This window comes from Erigeron canadensis, chromosome 1 (assembly GCF_010389155.1).
Source record: "Erigeron canadensis isolate Cc75 chromosome 1, C_canadensis_v1, whole genome shotgun sequence".
Taxonomy (NCBI): domain Eukaryota; kingdom Viridiplantae; phylum Streptophyta; class Magnoliopsida; order Asterales; family Asteraceae; genus Erigeron; species Erigeron canadensis.
Window position 1 is genome coordinate 2,099,534 of NC_057761.1, and position 17,009 is coordinate 2,116,542.

General features: G+C 32.3%; 1 pseudogene; it reads left to right on the top strand.

The window, feature by feature from the left end:
* Positions 1–200: 200 nt before the first annotated feature.
* On the top strand, positions 201–14,858 carry LOC122585254 (annotated as a pseudogene).
* The last annotated feature ends 2,151 nt before the right edge of the window (positions 14,859–17,009 follow it).

Sequence of the window (17,009 nt, forward strand, 5' to 3'; positions counted from 1 at the left end):
CATTACATACAGTTTTACTTGAAAGAACATAAATAACATATACAGATATGATGAAGCCTAATTCCTGTCAAGAGATGCCTTCTTTAATTTTTATATCTATGATGTTTTTCTTGTTGTTTACTAATGTCCTTTCTATAACAAATTTTGAAGATTTCAGACAAACTCGACGGGCTTTCAACTCAAGTATAAAGCAAAAGAAAATGCAGTGGGTTAAAGCTCATCTTAGGAAAATCAACAAGCCTTTTGTCAAGTCAATTAAGGTACATAGTATCACATTTTTGTTTTGGGAAGTGATATATCTACAACTAAAATTAGCCATCTATAACAATCCATGCATTAAACAGTTGTACATTGTGCTGTAAAATATATGCGATTGTTACACTTTATAAATTAACTGATAGAGTTTTATTTTTATTTTTCATCACGACTCAGAGTCCAGACGGTGATATAATAGATTGTGTTTTAATTCATCTTCAACCAGCGTTTGATCTTCCTCACTTAAAAGGAACATTGTCCCTGGTACATTTAATATATATTTTTTATGTATTCTATAGAAAACTTTGTTTTGACATAACTAATACGAGTAATAATTATCTGTAATGAATAAATATGTGAATTTAATTAATTTTCATTCCTTAAAAAATGTAAAAATAAGCAGGACCCACCAAAGTTACCAAAGGGACATGACAATAATGCTGCAATAGGATCTGGGATCAAGCAGCTATGGAATTTAAATGGTGAATCATGCCCAAATGGAACAATACCAATTAGAAGAACTAGTGAAAGTGACCTAGTGAGATTTTCTAATATGGCCAAGAGGACGGGTAAAATGTCCCAAAATGATATTGGTCATGAGGTACTAAACTTTTGTGACACTTTTATTAAGTTTGTTTTCATACGAGCTGAGATCGATTGGGTAACTATAAATTGTTACAAGTGATACAGAAAGGGTTAATTAACTAATCATTTGTTGTACGTATTTGTATATTCGAAGCATGCGGTAGGGTATGTAACAGGAGAATACTATGGAGGGCAAGGACGTTTAAATGTTTGGGCTCCAAATGTAACAATATGATTTAGCCTTTCACAAATTTGGGTTTCCACCGATATCCCAAATCATGACATGAACACTGTTGAAGCTGGTTGGACGGTACACACTTTTATCTTATTGTTTTTATTTATTTTTAAAGTAACTTTCTCACATATATTAGGGGGAGAGGTGTAGTCGGCTAGTTTTATCGGCAAAAATCATCGGCAAGCATCGTCTAATCGGCTACACTATAGCATCTCCATTGGCTTGTATCGGCAAGTTTAATCGGTTAGTATTGGCTATATATATCGGCTAGTTTTGGCCGATCCTTGTGAACGTTGGGAGCGTGTACTTTGTGACCGTTTTTTTTTGGATTCTTGTGCTTACCGGAAACCTAAATTTTTTTTGGGGGGTTTCGATTTTGAGGCTCGATTTACGTTTTCTTGGCTTATATTGCCGGAATACGTGCCGATAAAACTTGCCGATGCTCCCAACGTGATATATCACCCCTCCGATGAGATCCTAAACCCCTTTTGGGGTTTCCGGTCGTCGCCGGCCAAAAACGTTCACTTTTACGGCCAAAACTTTGTTTTTGACAAGGGTGTAGTTGGCTATGTTACTACTTGTTCCCTCGGTTTTTCGGCGATCCCTTTTTGGGGTTTCCGGTTTTCCGATGTGTTTCCTGTTGCTTCTTCTTGTGGTCTTGCATGTTGCATCGGTTCTCCGGTGAGCCCTTTCTTGGGTTTTCCGGTGAGCCCTTTGTTGCTGCTGCTGTTGCTACGGTGGCTTGTGGTTTTCCGGCGATCCCTTTATGGGTTCTTGGTTAACTGCTGCTGCTCTGCTACTGTGGGATGTTTTCCGGTGACCCCTTTTTGGGTTTCCGGTTAGACTTCCTGCTTATATATGTATATTTATATATTTACATTGCCAGATTTTTCCTTGGTAGTGTTACGGTAGCGATGCCGGATTTTTCCTTGGCGGCGTTGCCGGATTTTGTTCCATTAAAGCAATAGGTAGCCGGAAAAAGTAGCTCATAGCCGATGATGATATCGTTGAACAGTTTTTTAGGTTGCCGGAAAAAATGGGCGATGATGATAGAAATGTTCGTAAACATGGGACTCGGATGATGCGGGGCGTATCTTGGCGGGGTAAACCCTTCGGGTTAGCAGCCATGGCGTCTCCGACTTCCGAAATTCCCGACCCCCAAGTTCTGAGCCCAAGTTTTATTTTTTACAAAAAACGGTCACTTTTTTTAGTTTTCCGGTTACATTTATTTAGTTTTGAAATTTGCAAATTGGTTACTTTTCGTATACTATACCGCATGTTTTGGCTAGTTTTTGGCAACGACACGTGGCGATATATGATACGCCGATAGCTTGCCAAACTTGCCAATTAGCTAATTTAGTGGCACTACATCTCTCCCCCTTACTCACACAAAGGGTATGTTTGGCAACACCAGTTGTTAGCTGGTAGCTATTAACTATTAGCTGATAACTGATAGCTGGTAGTTGGAAACTGAAGCTTTTAAATATATTTACGTGTTTGACAGAATAGCTGAAACTTTAATAAAATGTGTAAATTGACCAGAATGGACATAAATAAAAATATTACTTAGTACATATATATATGGGAAAAATCAATGTAGTGTTATCTCAGAGTAAACTTGGTGAAGAACCTCTCACATATTATTTTTTAAATATTTTGTTTATAATGAATAAATAAATTATTGGGTTCCCATGATGTTTATGGAATAAAAAATCAAAATGTGAGCAGTTTTTCATCTGAGTTAGATGTGAGATAATATCACCTTCACTTCTTCCTTGTATATACTAATGGAAATAATGATGTTTGTTTTGTAAATATATAAACTATACATAATTTAACTCAATACCTATAGGTAAGAATACATTAATATATACATAAATGTTAAAGTTGGTACTCAATACCTATAGGTAAGAATACATTAATATATACACAGTGGCGGTATTACATGGGGGTAAAGGGGCAAATGCTCCCTCAAAATTTAGATTTTGTCATGTATTTTTAAATTTTTCATCGATTTTTAAAATTTATTACAGGTTTAACATTTTGACCCCCTTTATATTTATTTTTCACGAACTTTTTAATTTTGTCTCTTTGATATTTTTCTGGTACCACCTCAGTATATACATAAATGTTAAAGTTGGTGTCATAAGATTACTTTCATATAATAATACTTTTATATGCTTTGCTGTCTAAAGCATTGCCACAAAATGTTTCCCTCTTATTTGTTACGTGGAGAATGAATAGATTTTCCCGTAAAAATAACGAGAACTTGAAGTATAAAGTCATTAGAAGGCTATTTATGTAAAGAATAGACGAAAAGCTACTTCCATTCCCAAAACGCTAGTGAGATTAACGTTAAGCTTCAAGCTGTATTTCACCATCTAAAAGCTTGAAGCCTTTTCTTAAATTTTATGACCAAACGAAGCTATTCATTAGATAGGAGCTTTTTCTTAAAAGCTTGAAGCTTAAAGCTTTTTAAAGGTCCAAAAAGCTTGATGCTAAACATACCCAAAATTAAAATTACTACAATCGTCTTAATTTGCCAATTTCCTATATATAGATTCATTTAAAATTTTCTTTTTAAATAATCATTTCCGGTTCAATATATTAATTACTCAGTATTTGGAATACAAAGATTGTTTACAATTAATCTTGTTTGTTAATTGTGATAGGTTTATCAAACGTTATAAGGAGATAATTTGCCTAGACTTTTTGTTTTTTGGACCGTAAGTTCTGATAAAAAAATCAAATGAACTTTTAATCCTAACCATCGAAAATAAGATTAACTTTTAATCTTGGCCATCTAAATTAAAAGTCAACTTTGACTTATTATATATAATAACTATCTTATTATAATTAACTTTAATGTATACTCTTGTAATTATGGTAATTATTTACTTCATGCAAACTATTTTCAAACGAGTGTACGTCCATACCACAAGTAACATGGATACAAAAGCCCAAATAGATGATTATTGTCATATCTTCTATCTATTCATATTATTACGAATTAAAAATCACAACAAGTTCATTTCAATTTAAAATGTCAAAATTTTAAATAAAAAGATGAAAAAGTAATATGTTTTTACACTAAAATTAAAAATCAAACTTCTTTTCTTTCTAATCGAAACTACTGCTTGATTTTTTTTTCCCTAAAGAAGTTATTACTTTAAACTTAGTTAATTAGTTAGCTAATTAACTTGAGTTCAAAACAAGCATATTAATAAAAGTTTTATAAAAACTTACCTTCGTCATAGAAGTTGCGACATTCCAACGGTATTCATAAACTCAAAATAATATCTCTTATAATTAGCTTATTAACCCGCATAATATATGAATAATTTAAAAATCTGTTATGACAAAATTATTTTGATGATAGAACTCAAAAGTTCATAAAATAACAAAAATAAAAATACAAATAAATTTCAAAAAGGAAAATGTTTATGACATTATAAGTAAATTAATAAAAAAGAACTAAAATAGGTGACAAATAAATGATTTTTTATAAAATGATGATGTCATGACAATCCTCTTTTAGTTAAGGGAAGTGATATTCGTACCACAAATCTTTATATATGTATCACACTGTACAAGCTATATAGCTGACTGTACAAGTTAACACTGCACAGTTGTGGTACATTTATTAGAAGAAGTGGTACAAATATCACTTCCCTTTAGTTAATAGAGATAGAGATGTATGTATGAGTAAATAGTTTTTTTTAAAAAGAAAGCTTTTAAATTTTACCTTATAAATATTAATTCATTGAATTATATAAAAAAAACTTTGCTATTTATAGTCGTTGGATTATAGATAACGCGTTATGTACGTATTGTACATAACAATTTGAAAATCAAATTTATGGGACACTTAATTCTATGTATAACATTTTACTGGTATTTAGATCGACATTTGTCGTGGTGACGGGTTGAAAATCTATTACTCTAACATAACAGAAGTTACAGGTGAAAATTTTTAACCCAAATGAGTGACCCATGTTACCGATTAATACATATATTAATGGGTTGAGAAGTCAAATAGGTTGATTTTGGGTTAAATGAGTTTATTTTAGGTTAACTAAGTCAAACAACGTTATTGTTGGGTTAGATAGATTGACATATCAAATGGTTTAGTATTGAGACAAGCGAGTCAAAAGGGTCAAGACTAAGTATATTAAATTAGTGTAAAAAAAATTTCGGGTAAAATATCCAACCCGAATATGGATTTCTGGTTCGGTTAAACATATATTAAAGTTTGTCATGACTTTATGCTCAATTGTCCCTTCGGGGATATTTGATAAAATTTATGTTCAATATATCATAATAAGCTTCATGTTAAATGATGAAAATTTTTAAAATAATTTAGTAAAATTTTATCTTTATAAGTTGTAAATACTATTTATAACACTAAAAAATATTAATATTATAAAACAAAAAATTTGTTTATCAAAGTCAAAACTACACATTTTTTTAAAATACATCTTCTAACAATTTGATACACTGAATGGGTTGGTAAGTTGATCTCATATTATATGGGTTGACGGGTTGATTTCAAGCCAAATAAGTTGTGAGATGTGAATCAATTAAATTGTTGGGTCGACCTAATAAAAAATTATATAAATTTAAATATTTTTGAGTTGACGGGTTCAACTTTTAACCCAAAAAAAAAAAAATAAACAAAACCAAATTGACGAGTTACTGGAGTCGATATTTCACAACCTTAATCCAGTTTTTGGATTCAGTTTCAAGTCGAATTTTTGGTAAGGTCAAATATTGACAATCTTAATAATAACTAGACTCTATATGTTATCTAAAATTGTACAAGATAAGCTTACATAGTTACCCGGTCACCCACCGGGTATTAATCTAGTATATCTTTGCTAATTTGTATTTTTGTTACCATTAATATTATTATGTTCGCCAAGTATATGATGATACTAATTTCGTTGTACAATGTTTTTTAGTGCATGCTTGACCGATTTGTTAAGTATCTCCAATTGTTGAAGTATGTATACAAAATATTTATATTAAATTTTGTTACAGAATAATGGATATCGTGATCGCACTGGCGGGTGTTACAACTTGCTTTGCTCGGGGTTCGTCCAAATAAGTGACTTGCTAAGCCTTGGAGCTACTATAACTCCAACATCTACATACAATGGTGATCAGTATGATTATTCCGTATTGATTTGGAAGGTAACTAATCAAACATTTTAAAGTGTATAGTGATAATGATTGGGGTAATTTTATCTATTTTGGGGGGCCTGGAAAAAATCCTAATTGCCCTTGAGAAAGCAATACTAGGGAGTAATTTCTTACTGATATATATGCAATTAAAATGGACTTTTGTTGTATCTTGTGATTCATTCAATAGTTTTTTTTACTTAAAGAATGATTCAAGAAATTGACAGATCAAAAACCGAATATCACCTAGTTCACATAATACTAGATTATGTGTATTTTTTAGTACAGGAAAAGTATATTTTTATTATTAATTCGAAAAATACTTCAATGACAAATATTTATTTTGCTAACAAAGTTTACAAACACACGTGAGCCAATAAAATAAAGAGACAATATAAGTGAAAGGGAGGAAAAAACAATTTTATGAGGGTTATTAAATATTTGTCTCTCACTCTAACATTTCTTTATTAATAACTAGCAAGATACTAAAAAAGCCCATAAGTATCAGTTTTTATGTCTCGCCTCGACAACCAATTAGCAATAAGCCAAGAAAACTCATTATGAATGTACATTTTTCGCGACCTTCAATAATGGTTCCTGCACAACGTAGCTTAGACATGTTTGATTTACTGCAATTTGTGTCCGGTTTTTAAATAATTTGTGATTGTATGAAACATGTTGTTTTAATACATATAAAATGCGCTCTTTTGCTATTTGTGTATTTATTTGTATTATGAGATTAACTGTAATTTAATGTGTGGATATTAGTAATTTTATAAAAAAAATTTGAAAAAAAAAAATTGAACCATGACGCACAAAAAAGTGTCATAAAATAGTGTCATAAAAGCGTGTCGTAAATTCATGACGCGCGAAATACGTGTCATAAAGCTTTATGACGGGTCGATTTATGACACCAAAAAGCATGTCATCTGACCCTTTTTATGACACGCAATCGACGTCATTAAAGGCATTTTTTCTAATAGTGAAAGTTGTTTAAAAATCCACATTTATATGGTTTTTAGTTTATTTTTGCCGATTTCAAACTGGGATGAAGGAGAATGGTTTTTATTAAAAAGTTTCAAAAAGGACTTCGAAAATTAGTTTCTCTTAAGGCCACCAAAAAGGTTAAGCCGACTACACAAGATCGTTAAATATCATTGCGAAGTTAAAAGTATTATTAGTCTATTGAAAATAAATGAAACTAGTTAAGATGCCCAGGCTTCACCCTAGGAGTTATTATGTGAAAAAATGTAGACGGTGATATGTAAATTTTGACAAACCTCTTATAATAAAATCCCCGCAAAAGTAACAAAAAATTTTTTTCACCCAACTTGTAAGAGGTAACATCAAAATAAAATTTAACACATGATATACACAAGATAAAAAAATGTATAAAACATAATTTTTTGGAACATCGATATTTTGCTTATTGTATTTTGTATATGCTTGTGTATATATGTTTAACTTTTGTTTGGTGTATCATTATTTTTATTAACGTTATTAAGAAGTAATTTTTTTTTATAGCTATATAAAAAGTGGTAGAAAACCTTTTTTTTTAAACACCAGCCAACCACTAGAAATTGGTAAGCCATACCACCTACGAATTGGAGAAACTAACAGTGTGCTATCAACTTTTAATAGCTTTTAGTGTTGAGAAAAGTGTATTTTTCCACCACTTTGGACATCAATAAGTATATAGTCGTGCGACATATATTGCGAACCGTTTAGTGGGTTTTGTAGTCTCTGGCCAAGGCTACGTAACAACTAAGATGCATCCAAATTGGGTTAAAGGTGAATGAGATATCGAGTCTCAAAGTTGTGTGTTTGGTGCATAAGTTGGAGTTGAAAAAGCTTTTTGTCCCACATTGGTGTGGGATATAAACTTTTACTAGTTTATAAGTGGAGGTTTCTAAGCTATGTCAAGATCTTGTGTTGTGTTTTACTCTGGCTCCTACCCGCGTGTAGGGGGTGCAGAAAACGGGTTTCTGAGTCAAAATTTCAAAAAATTGGGCCCGTGCAGGGCTCCTTTTTGCTGCGACCCATCAGAAAACTGACCCGGTTTTTGACCCGTTCAAGAAGGATCTAGAAGAAGCTTTTGGAACTCCTGAAACTGATGTCATAAATATCAGTTTTGTAACTCATGAAACTGATAAATAATTAAATCACCATTAGTGTTCAACGTCCGGCAGTACGCTGCTCCCTGTGCTCCCTGTTCAACGTCCGGCAGTACGCACAGACATTCTCTGCAATTTTAGTCACGAAAAAGCAACCATCCCTGTGCTCCATTCGTCTTTCAGGCAAGTGTTCAACGTCCGGCAGTACGCTGCTTTTAACCGGTGTACCCTAGGAACAGACGGCGAATCTGTTTAAGGGAATTATGTCAAACACAAGCCCGATTCTTCTTTATTGTTATTACATTTTCTTGTTTTGCAGGAAGCTTTCAAATTGCCTCTTTTATTTAGTTCTTCCATTCTGTTCTTGTTTAATTCCTTTATCATTATTTAATCATTTTGTAATATATATATATATATATTTAAGGAATTACATATTGTTATTATACTGTTATTTCCAACAGTTAGTGCATCAGGTATGGTCCAGGTATGCAGAACCATCCAGAACGCCAACTCAACGCCACATCAGATTTTATCACTTCATTACTTTTAGGCTGTTATGGTTGCAGAACCATCTAGAACGCAGAACACTATTTTTTAATATTTTATTTACTTATATAAATTATCTAAACTAGTTTTATTATTATTAGTATGTATATGTATCTGGTAATATATTAATAAAAATTGGAATAAGATAAACCTTAAAAAAAACATATACTTCACTTTTTTAAACCAAAACATACTTTTGTAAAAGAATATATTAAAAGTTCTCAATTATATATCCATCTAAATTTGATGTCAAAACATCTCTATGCCATCTAGTAAATAATTATATACTTCAACAGTTCAACCTTTAAAGTCATATTTACTAATTTAACTTTAAATATGTTAGATGACCCACATTTATATACAAAAGCAAAGAGTGGAATGATGCCGTGTATCGGAAAATATATCAAAAATCTTTATGAATTCTTGATAAATGGGTCGGCAAAGAACATGGAGGAATGGATGAAGAACGCCGCCGATGTCCAAGTAAGCATCCGGGGTTCGGCGTTAGGGTTCCATTCCCAATGCTCTATCATGTATCACTTCTTGTTAAACAACTCACATCTCACATGATGTAAATTTGTATTTTTGACTATTTTTTCAGTTACCTCCATATCTTTCACAACATTACAACCACCTCCATTCAATCTCTATTTTCCCATTCTTATGATTATATTCTTACAATAAATTAAATTTTTTTGATGTAAGCACTTTTTTCTTTTTTTACAAAAGTGTAAATTATATATTAATCACCATGAAACTATATATACAATCTACTTTGTAGCAAAGAATGGACAGGCCCAAGTTGATGTAAGCACTTTGTATATGTAAAAAATATGACTTCAGAAAGGTATTCTAAGATTTGTGAACTTAACCCATTACCTGCTACCATCAAATATATATTATGTTGTATCAAATGCCAGCCGTGACACTGCCTTAAAATCTTATCTTGTATCAACTTTGAAAGTAAACTTAACCCATCACCTGCTACCATCAAATATTATGTTCTTCGCTGATTATATTTTTGACCGCTGATTTGTGAGCCCCCAGAAAAAGGTAAGAGTTAATCACCGGCCATCACACCGGCCCAGCAGATCCGGTAGTGTCCCTTGTCTTTCCCGGTCGAGGTAGCCCGTAGCCGACCACCAACATCATCATGACCCAACATCATAGGCAACAACCACCGACAACACCGATGCGATTTATGTTTCATGTTGATAATATATATGTCATATGTGGATATTTTGTTTAAAGAAGATGAAGTAAACCTTATTGTCTATTATTTATTATTCTACTTGAGCTTTATAAATGCAACTGTGGTTGTCGGGACACCATGAATGTCGGTGACAAAGTCAGTCACATTCCTAGAGTATTTTCACATCCTGCTAGAGTATTTTCTCTTTTGTGATAGTATATTTGTGTTCATTTTTGTTGTTATTTATAAATGAAAGTAGTTCTCATGTTCTCTGCCTCATCTTGTAGTTAACTTGTTACTCGTATTTTAGTTGTTTGGACTTTGGATGATTGTGTGTGTCTACGTGTATGTCAGTATGTGTATGTGTATGTGCTATGGTTTGAGAAGAGAAAAGCTTAAAGAAGTTGGGTGAAATTTTGTACAAGTTTAGAAAGCAGGGGTATAAAATTACAGAGAGAGAAAACTTTGTGTGCAGCCGAAATGAAAAAAATAATAAAAAAAAGAGAAGCTTGTGAGAAGGCACGTAAAAGCACACACGCAATATATATATATATACATAATATATGAGAGAAAGTGTTCGCGCATTACGGCGGTGAGATGGTGGGGTGATATGTCGTATAAGGTGATAAGTCATAGAATGTGATATACGGTTTAAAAATTCGTCGAAAGTATATCGAATGACATCTTTAATGAAAAAACATGAAAATTTTAGAACATCCATACAATTTTACGAGTATAATTTATCGATATACGGTTTTTGAGATAAATTTTTTTTGAATAAATTAGATTAATAAAATGATTTATGGAGGAGAGAGAAAAAATTGAGTATTATAGATATATTAGATAGAGATGTTTAATTAGTGAATAAAGAAGATGGGTAATTTAGGTAGTTCAAATCATCTTTTGAAATTTTGAAAAAAGGCAAAATGCTTTATAAAGTAGTATAGATATTGATACAGATAGGGAATTATATATATATATATATATAGTGAAGGGATCAAGTGAGAACCACATATATGGTGAGAACCATTGAAAAATCATCTCTAAGGGCTTTGCCCTTAGAATTAAGGGCTACGCCCGTACCGTAACAACCGTTACCATCTCTTGGATCGCTGCCCATCAAATCCATACCATTCCCATATGCGTCCGGTGACAACCCCTTTAGAACGGATGTAGGGCAACGCCCATACCGTATCCATACGTTTTCTTAACACGTACCTCATGATTTTTTACAATTTTTTTTTTATATATATATTTTTTTTGGAATGAGTTTTTGTTAAAAGAAAATAAAAAAACAAAAAAATTTTTCAAAAAATGAAAAATAAAAATAAAAAAAATAAAAAAAACTATACAAAAATGAAGGAGGGAGGGAAATTAACCTAGTGGTTCTCACGATTCTCTCATATTTGTGATCTTCACGTTAACCATACCTATATATATATATATATACTAGCCTTGTACCCGCGACATAGGAAAAAAATATTGGTTAAGTAGCGGTACCCGCGTGATATCCAAATCACCGTACCTATGGCTATGTGTGTTTTAGATGGTGGGAACGACAGTTTTTGGGGGCAGTGGCTATGTGTGTTCTAGAGGGAAACGGTTCTTAAGGAATGTATGTGTGTGTTTTGTTCCGGGGGATGTATGAGTATGTTTTTTGGTATCATATGTGAGCAGCTTCCGGGGAAGGGAAGAGAGACAAATTAAGGTTTCTTAAGGGTATTTTCGATATTTTGAGATTAAAATGTTTGGTGGTAGTGTAAATTAAAAGGGTAAAATAGGGAATTTAAAGGTAGAGTATTTAATTTGGAAGAGTAGTTTGTTTATATAAGTAGTATAGATATATATTAGTGACACTTTTTATATACTCAACTTTTTATTTACTTAACTCCAATAAAAATGCAATTAACAACTTTTTGTTTGTTTCAGAGCCGTTTTGACCAGGCTACAAAATTAGTTTTATTAGGAATGCAAATCAATATTTCAGATACCATGCCAACGTAGAATAACATTTTTATTGACTAGATTGGAAAATTTTGATATGGTAACAGTTAAGTTGAAGTCAAATCACTGATCATATTATTTATTTAATGCGCTATAAATTAAGATCTTGATTTAATTACTCTTTTGCATATATATGATTTTCAATATCTCGGAACTTCTAAATATGGTTGCATAGCATTATTTATATTCACATGTAACATATATTCGCTATACGTTGAAAACTTAATTGGTAGGAAAAAATCCTACAATATACATACGTTTTTAAAACTTATTCTCGTTTAATTTTATCATAAGAGATACATATGTTAAACATCAACAATTTGCACACACATTTTATTTTCACGAAAATTTGAACACGATAACATACAATGATGCGGTCCATCCCTTTGATCGTTTTGACTTTGATGCTGTATTTTTCGTTGTTGTCACCTGTTTTCACTTTAAAATTTTTTAACGAATTCCGGAAGTTAAATAAAACCTCCATGTCACGCAGTGATGAGTTGAAGACGATGAAGTTGATTAACGTTCGTCTTAAAAAGATCAACAAACCTTTTGTTAAGTCAGTTAAGGTAGCTTTTAAATTATACTTTATAAATTTCTGTTTGGTCTTTTTGATGTTAATTAATCGTTAAAGTATACCGCTGCATCGTATCAGAGTTCAGATGGGGACGTAATTGATTGTGTTTCATTCCATCTTCAGCCAGCATTCGACATCCCCGAGATAAAAGAAAATATGTCATTGGTATGTTGAAGTTTTTTTATTCTAATTTTTGAACAACAGATGGTATGTTAAAGTATTTAGAATTCTACTTGTAAACTTTTTTTTATGTAATGATCCAACATGTTCACATACATATATGTATTAATTTATTTTTATAAACAGCAAATTGTCCTACTCATATGGTTGCAAATTTAAACTAGCCCAAATGCCTAAATGCCTAAGAGGCTAAGAATGAACCCATGACTTCTAAAAACACCCCAAATACCTACTTCCACAATTATGAGGAGCAAGTCATGATTATCGAACTTAAGGCACTAAGGGCCTGTTTGTTTTTCTAACCATTAAGTGATTAAATTGATTAAGTGACTGAATGGATAAGTATTGTCTGTATAGATTAAGTCAATACAGTTGTTTTTTGTTTATTAAGTCAAAAAAACAAATACTATATATTGATGACTTAATGGATTAAGTATTTTTGATTAAGTCATGACTTAAATGACTTAATTTATTAAGTCCCAAACAAACGCAACCTAAGACTCTACCAATAGGCCACCAACCTCAAGCATTGGTCATATATGTATACTATTTCATGGTTCAAATGCAAACAGAACTCATCAGAAAACTCTAAAAAGTAGGATCCACCTAAGATGCCAAAAGGACATGATGGTGCAAAAATGGAAACAGAGATCAAGCAATTATGGAATTCAAGGGGTGAATCATGCCCGAATGGCACAATTCCTATTAGAAGAACAACTGCAAGTGATGTTTTGAGATCCATGTCAATTTCTAAATCTGGAAAGAAAATGGCTTCAAAAGACATCGCAGGAGCAAACGATCATGAGGTATACGATTTTAATCTTGTCATTTATATACTAATAAGGTGGTATACATACGTATTGTTTTCTCTTTCAATATATGTTGTGTTGTGTTTGCAGCATGCAGTAGGGTATGTAACAGATCATGAAGCAGGAAAATTCCATGGAGCAAGAGGTCGTTTAAATGTATGGAAGCCAAATGTTATTGGACATGATTTTAGCATTTCACAAATTTGGGTTATCGCTAATTTTCCATCTCGTGATGTCCAAACTGTTGAAGCTGGTTGGCATGTAAGTTCATATTGATTTAATGAATTAGGTTGGTTGTTTATTAAGTCAAAAACAAATACTTCTAATTGACCTAATATATATACTTTGTTATTAAGCAATCATTTCAAAGTATGTGTATACAAATGTGTGTATCTTATAACAGGCTGATCCAACTACAAACAAAGATAGTAATCCTAGACTGTTCACTTACTGGACTGTAAGTTCTATACATGTTTGTTAATATATTACTAATTACTACTAATGACTAATACTTTCTTCTATTGGAGTACTATTAGTACTGATAGTTTGAAACTACAAAAATTTACAGCCTAATAGCTATCGATCAGGCTGCTACAATTTGCAATGTTCAGGATTTGTTCAAACCAATACTAGGATTGCCCTTGGAGCTGCGTTAGATCCAGTTTCAGCATATAACGATAAACAATATGATATCGCCTTTTTGATCTGGAAGGTAAACGCACATACTAGTAAATAACTAAAGTTTTGTATCTCCGTACATATACCACTTTCATTTACCATAATTGTGATGTATGCAACTTAATTGTAGGACATCAACAGCGGTGACTGGTGGTTGAAGGCGGGGAGTGAATTGATGGGCTACTGGCCACAAACTTTATTTACAGACCTCCGTGATAACGCAACGTTAGTAGAATATGGGGGAGAAGTGTATTCTCAGAACTTGGGTAAGCATACATTGACCCAAATGGGTAGCGGTCACTTCCCAGATGAAGGGTTTGGGAAAGCAGCATATGTTAGAAACATGGAAATAGTTGATAACAATAATTCGTTAAATCCAGTATCTAATTTGAATCTGTTAGCCGATAAACCCAATTGTTATAATGTTAACAACGGGTATAATGATGATTGGGGTACTTATATCTATTTTGGAGGACCTGGAAATAATCCAAACTGTCCCTAATAAAAATGTTGGATATTATTCATTGTTAATGATACGGAAATATGACTATCTTTTGTTGCATATTTGATTAGTTGTTTTCATGGTCTTGAGACAAAAGGATAATTCAAAACGACTTATACTAACATAACGTTGGATTTTGCAAGGAGAAGAAAAACAGATTTGCTTATGAAACCTGTATCTGTATGTTTAAAATCCTTACACTAACATACTGTGGAAAAAATCGACGAGTCTGATTCAGATAAAGTTAAATCAAAGACTTAGTATGTAACTCATGTGACTACTCATGTAATCAGAGGAATTGGGATCTCAGCTTACAAGCATCTGTTCATAATTTAGTATCTAAGTGCAACATTAGACAGATCAACAAGTAGATAATGTATTATATATATATATATATATTGGCAATGTATAAATTTTCCAACGAATGTCAATGTATAAATACAGTCAAGCCCATTAATAATTTAAAGGTTAAAAAAAAGCAAGACAAGTTTTGACTGGTTTTAGGACGACTATTAATAAATTAAAGTTTTGACCTTTTTTAAATCAACATATTCATAAACAAATGGGTTAACTGTAATAGTTGACATGGCAACGTCAATTGACATTAGTTAACAATAATGCATTTTCTTCATATCAATCGATTGATATGATTCCCTCTACCTGACTGTTAATACAATTTTGACAAAACAAAATGATTGAAAGTTTGGCCTAGAGATAGCAAAATGGGTGGGTTGGGTAGCTAATCAAAATGAGAGAACTGTTCTGTCTTTAATGAAACTTGGTAGCTTTGCACTTTTATCGAACATTTAAGTCTGACCGAATAACTATTATCAACCAATGTGGCATGTCTGTCTTGTTTTGTTTGAAAAGGATATCAAAAATCAAGATAAAGTATCATGAAGATTATAAGAATTGAACGTGATACTTTTTCCTATAATGGCATGCATAACTTACCGCCACCCTGGCCACATCTGGTTCTTATAGATCTCTAGTTATCAAAAATGTCTACATATAATATTCTGTTATCAGACCCGTCCAATGTCCTTCTCCTAAACTAAGAATTACGGTCATGTTTCCCTTGTTAAATTTTAAAAGCCACATATGCTATATTAGATTTTTTAAAAAAGAATTATTATAGAATTTTCATATAACTTTAAAAGCAACGTAATTAGTTAACTTACACCTGCTGATCTGTGCAGATCCATATCGGTCATCCCGTCACTTGCTCAACTTCTTCTGCAATTCCTCCAATAATTTGTACATAGATTCAAATTGACAACCCTCAATATTTGCTCAAAACCATCCACGATCATTTGTCACGCCATACCCCTTGTACCCAAATCTTCGAAAGCCTCTAAACCGAAATCCTCTATGGGTACATTATATATTTGGCCTAATTTTGTCCCTGACCTCACCTCCCGGTATTCAGAGTATTTTCCCAAATGATGGATTAGTATGGTGTACGTATGATCAAGACGAATCAGTTATAACTATGAACAATTTATGGAATGAGTCTTCTATAAGTTTGTTTCGAGAACCCTCGCATATAAGAATCATAAAATCAACCTTATGAGGTTTGATATATGCTCCAATATCACCCATTTTAAGTGATTTTGAAAGAGCAATGAGGGAGTCTCTGAAGCTTGGGCGGCGAAATCAGCTTTAAAAAGAATAGAACCTTTAACATACGACATCTGCCCGCTCCCAATTAAATTCATGAATTTTTTTTATGGAGACCCCCTTTATTGCACACAGGCAACATGCTATTAAATACAAACTATTTGCACAAATTTTAAATCTATTGTAGTATAAAATACCAACATGTACAAGCTCTTCTCTTTTCAGGTTACATTTTTTTTTAATGGGAGGGCTTCTCCCTAAATTCCTAAAATTGTCATAAAAACATCCTAAAGTTAATATTTGTGAAACTAAATCGTATACAAAATACTGATCCCCGTCCAGGAAAAGGTTGATTACATTTTCGGCACTATTCTTTGAAGAATAAAACAGTTAAATATTAACAATAGCAAAACTTTGAAAGGAAGAAGAAGAAGAAGAAGAAGAAGAAGAAGAAGAAGAAGAAGAAGAAGAAGAAGAAGAAGAATTACGTGTAATTAGGAGTCGACCGCTTTAATCTCTCTACGTTAAATA